The 5472-nt window shown below is 43.9% G+C and overlaps 2 non-coding genes across 2 annotated transcripts; one reads left to right on the top strand and one right to left on the bottom strand.

Annotated features, from left to right (window-relative positions):
• Positions 1-3421: 3421 nt before the first annotated feature.
• trnat-agu (transfer RNA threonine (anticodon AGU)) lies at positions 3422-3495 on the top strand. Its single transcript has one exon. It is a non-coding gene; the product is annotated as a tRNA-Thr (tRNA).
• Positions 3496-3632: 137 nt separating this feature from the next.
• Positions 3633-3714, bottom strand: trnas-uga (transfer RNA serine (anticodon UGA)). The gene has a single exon. It is a non-coding gene; the product is annotated as a tRNA-Ser (tRNA).
• Between the last annotated feature and the right edge of the window lie 1758 nt (positions 3715-5472).

The following is a 5472-nucleotide window of genomic DNA, read 5'->3' as shown; positions in this document are numbered from 1 at the left end:
CATACCTTTACCATACACATGTCCACCACCATCTGACTCATCAGTGTAAGTATAGAAGGGCATTTTTATATTTTAGTGATGGAAAACAACTGCCGCTTCCAAATATGGTGATCGGGGGGGAAAAAGGGGTGGATGTGTATTGTGAAATTTGTGTTTCATTGCGTTTCCAGCGAAACAGGGGCGGGGACCAGGTCTATGAGCGGAAAGACTGGGGGTACAGGCCTGGTGCTTGGGGGCAAAAAGGACATCAAGCGCCCCCATCACCTCTCGCTCTGACAGGCAGAGGCCGCATGGTTCCTCCAGGTTGATCTCCTCCTCCGGGCTAAGGGGTGGGGGGGCTCCGTTGATTTCCTGGCATATAATATTCAAAACAAAACCAAATTCCAAGATCTATTCTTGTAACCGATTTTGCAAGCTCCATCCCCACCCCCTTATCTGAGTCAGAGCATAGCAACAAACATGGTAATTATCCCATTTTCACCTGAAATTGGGAAAAAGAAAGGCGGTGAATTCAGTCATGAATGACTCGGCGGCAGACTTGTGTAAACAAGTTTGTAAATATTCCAACTGTTCATGGCTTTCATGACACCCCGAGCCTGGAATTCACTCATGATATCAGCCCTGTGTGTTTTTCATTAGGCTTGATTTCAGTTGAGGATAATGGTGGGCTGAAAAAAACGCCTGCACAGGGTGAGTCAGCACGGATCCCAGTGGGACAGCCGACGTGCCACCACAACGGTCGGAGAAGGGGAAGCTGCGGGGGGGAATAAGGGGGGCGCCTGGTGACCAGGATGATAAGCAGCAGGAAGTAACTCATGGAAAATGAAAGTCGTACCATGTGCGAGATCGCTATTTATAGAATGTAGCGAGAAAACACATTTTTGACAGTATGACGACTGACAGCCCCCCCCCCAAATCTCCCCAACCCCGAGGAGCAGGGGCTATACTTCCCGCTAGTGGAGGGGAGACGATGAGCTGCAGCGCCCCCACGCTGAATCCCTCATTGCAAGAAAATGAAGAAACAGAATGACACTTAGAATAACACTTGCCGAAAGATTCAGTTACAGCCTTCTCGTCATGCTAGTGAAAATTTGAAATGTTAACTACCTGCAGCTGAAGCTATATCAGATAGCACAGAGCTGGGGGGCTTCAGTCCAACCAACGATGTCATTTCCCAACACAAGGGGCTGAGTTTATCCTTGGAATCATGATTGTGAATGGTACGGCTGGATGCAGAGGACAGGGTGGATGGTGGACAGTTTGTACGCCTCCATATCACGTGTGATTAAGACCGGGAGTTTGTATCTGTCTATATGTGGCCCTGCGATAGATCCAGGGTGCCTCCCATCCACTGTGGTATGGAGAATTGAAAACATTTCATCTGACATTAATGTTAATGGTTCAAATAATGTCAGGCTGAGTGGTCGCCCCCCACATATTTTCACCTCACCAAATATGGCCCTCTTTGCAAAAAGTTTGGACACCCCTGTTATAGAGACATGGTGTCACAGCTAATGATGTACAGTTAATAACCAGGAGCTCAACAACAAACAAAACAGTGGACTTGATCATGGACTTCTGTAGACAACCACCCTCTAACCTATCACTCTTCATTTACAACTTGTACAGGTGGTAGACTCTGTCAAGTTTCTAGGTACCAACATCACCAGCAACCTGAAACTGATGACTCACTCTTGAAAGTTCATCAAGCGGTTGCAACAGAGGATGTTCTACCTCAGGCTGCTCCGAAGGATGAACATCTCCTGCATGGTTTATGCCAAGATCTACAGGGGCCACCATCCAGAATGTCCTAAACTCCCCCATCCTCCCGCCCGCACCAAAGGCAGACTGGAACGCACCGTGCAAATAGCCAGTCATCTAACGGGCCACAAACAGGAACCCATGAGTGTTCTGCACAATGGCAGATCCAGGCAGTGGGCCATCATGTTCCTCAACTTATCCTGGTAATCCCCCACACCATTCCCCAAGGCATTTCCCCTTTCTCACCGTGTACATAACCTAACTTATATCGCATATATTTCCTTAGCACAAACTTTGTTATTTCTTGTTTTATGTTTCCTCTTTTCCTAATCTCACAACTTAAATTTCCTGCTCCAAGGTGGTGACATACCATGTCAAATTCCTCTATACATTGTACTTTTGGCCTTTCTGATTCTGATTATTATCAGTAGAAGTGGTACAGTATGAACTGTTGACATAAGTAAAAATCATTTCAGCAAATTGCTGTCCATCTTGATAAAAACAACAGTGACTGCCACGGTATTTTGTATTGCTGATTCCATTACTGTTCATGTTAAATGTTTAGCGATAGAACCGTAAAATACAGAATCATTACTTCAATCTAGAAGCGAGGGGGGTGAAAGTCAGTTCCATAGCAACACTGTTTCCCTTCAAAAATATAATTTTCTGTTTTACTCAACCAGGACAAATTCCAAGCGCCTCTGGTTCAGCAAGAAATACAAAAACACATTCACATACAAGCACTCATTCTTCAGCACAACCTACTTTACAAGCAGGTTAAAAGGAACAAGTGTATGTTGTGGAATCAGCCTTAAGAACTCTCAGTTCAGATTTAACAAACACCAATGAAATTAACTTACAAACTCATGTAAATTAGCCCATATTTTGGCTCCCAAATAACAGAAAATAATAGCTAAATGTGAGAGCAGTGTTCATGTTACAGGTCTCGCCAAGCACTATGACAACCATCTGCACAATCCTGAAGAACAATCCTACAGACAGCTGATGTGGCTAAAGGTGTGACTACATTAACAAAGCAAAAGTCTTGAGTCTTAGAAGAAGTAGAAAAGTGATTGTTAGTTTGGATTAATGATCGATAGCTTGCTGAAGATAGTGTAAGCAAGGGTGTCATGCGAGAGGGCTTTACTTTTGCATGCTGATTCAGTGAAAAAGTCGAGTACAAGCAAGAAGACCAACCAAGGCCAACATATTTACTAGTCCTGATACTGAGATAGTTTGAGAACCAAGCGACTGCATGCTCCAAGAGTCCAAAATGAAGAAGTTTTGGAATATCATGCTAAACAGTGTCCAACACTTTTGACAAATCAAAAAATTGTCAGCTCTTATCAAGTGCAACAACAAACTTTTTGAGCCCATATTCAACTACAACAACTTCTTTGAGATTCAGGATTCTGCAAACAAATGAAGGCCTGAAGCTCCCATAAACAGTACACATATTAAATCCCAGAAATCCTGGTCAGTTGCATTTAGACAGAAGTATCAAGGCTTCTTGTATCTAGGTACATACCATCTTGTGCTTGTCGTGGGAGTGTGTGTCCAAGCGTGTGTTCATGGATGAGCCAAACAGCAGTCCATATATAACATTGAGATATACTGTTCATTCATTCAAATTTGCACCTTCGCCTCTCAACCGCCAGTTGGCGCCGTGGCTTAGTTGGTTAAAGCGCCTGTCTAGTAAACAGGAGATCCTGGGTTCGAATCCCAGCGGTGCCTTTTGTGATATTTTTTTTTAAACATTCGCTATAGGCCTCAATATTAAGTCACGTAATTAAATCACGTGCTTCTAATACTTACTCATGTAGATATTTTTTGTTTATTTCTTTTGCAGAAGAATAAAAAGACACATTCTGCGCTGCGAGCAGGGTTCGAACCTGCGCGGGAAGATCCCATTGGATTTCAAGTCCAACGCCTTAACCACTCGGCCATCGCAGCGAGATGCCTCTGCTCTGATCTGGCTAGAATTTTATCAAAAACCCAACTCTCCTGCGTGAAATACTGACAGTTTCCAAAATAACTACATTTACGTGATGATATTAAATTACAAGAAATGTCATCGGATAAACAATTAAATGAACAAACAAACTGTAACTTGTAAACGGTATGTGACTGCCGATCGACCCGGAAGTGCAGGTGGTCTTCCCGCAGGAGATGCAAACACGCAGGTTCACTATAGTTTCACGCCACAGGAGGGCGACAGCGTCCCGCAAAACGCAACGGCAGCCCATGAACAGGATGTTATAACCAAAGCAAAAGCTGCTTGAGCTCTTGATTTGAATTAGCTGTCGGTTTCATATCGCCACAAGTTCTCTCATAGACTCTGGTGAGATCCTTTCTTCCCCAGGCACCTCAATGCACACATTGTGGATTCCAGGAGGGCTTGCACATATGAGGTTTTTCTCATATGTGTACGCTCAGTACCCACTTCTTCTTTGCTAACAGCTTTCTATACGTACACCTGCACATCCTCATTCCACCACCAAGACTCTTTATCTACTTTCCTTCCAGATGACACACCAAGTACTCTTCTACCTGTCTCCCTGATAACACGAGCTGTTGTGATCCATTCACGTGGAAGCTCTCCCTGACCACCCAGAGCCTTTCTCAGCTCCTCCCTGAAAACCATACAACACTCCTGCCATTTCAGCTTCCACCACTTTGTCATCTGCTCTGCCTTTGTCCTCTTAAACTTCCTTGTCACCAGTCACCCTAAGAACCACAATCCTATGCTTTCTGGCTACACTCTTAACTACAACGACTGATCTCTTTCAGGTTACCTCGTCTATACAAGATGTAGTCTACCTGCGTGCTTCTACCTCCGCTCTTACAAGTTACCCTATGTTTCTGTGTTTTCTGGAAAAAGGTGTTCACTACAGCCATTGCCATCCTTTTTGCAAAATCTACCACCGTCAGTCCCTCTGCATTCCTATCCTGGATACCAAATCTGCCTATCACTTCTTCATCCCCTCTATTGCCTTCACCAACATGTCCATTGAAGTCTGCACCAATGACCACTCTCTCATTTCTGGGAATATTCTGCATCACTTCATCCAACTCATTCCAGAACTTCTCCTTCTCTTCAGATTCACATCCCACCTGCGGGTCATAGCCACAAACAACATTGAGCATCACACCTTCAATTTCCAGTTTCAGACTCATAAGTCTATCTGACATTCTTTTCACGTCCAGAACGTTTCTAACAAACTCCATTTCTCTTCCTGTCCATGATTCCTTCCTTCCATGATAGTACAACTTAAAGCCTGATCCTAACCTTCTAGCCTTACTACCTTTCCACTTGGTCTGCTGGACACACAGTACATCCACCTTCCCTCTCTGCATCATGTTGACCAACTACCTTTTTCTGTCATAGTCCCGTGTCCCCCCTGACACCCATCCATGCCGCCCTGAGGCTGCATTTGAACATATACTGCTCAAAAAAATACAGGGAACACTTGAACAACACAATGTAACTCCAAGTCAATCACACTTCTGTGAAATCATAGTGTCCACTCAGGAAGCAACACAGATTCATTTTGACTTGTTTTAAGGACATTACATCAAAGTTGGATCAGCCTGGAGTTGGTTTTTACACTTTAATTTTGAGTGTGATTCCTAATCCAGACCTCCATGGGTTGATACAATTGATTTCCATTGATTATTTTTGTGTGATTTTGTTGTCAGTACATTCAACTG

Source organism: Fistularia commersonii, chromosome 19 (genome assembly GCF_037954325.1).
Source record: "Fistularia commersonii isolate RoL2024-O1a breed Wild chromosome 19, RoL_Fcom_v1.0, whole genome shotgun sequence".
Taxonomy (NCBI): Eukaryota; Metazoa; Chordata; class Actinopteri; order Syngnathiformes; family Fistulariidae; genus Fistularia; species Fistularia commersonii.
This window is presented reverse-complemented; position numbering and strand designations above follow the sequence as displayed.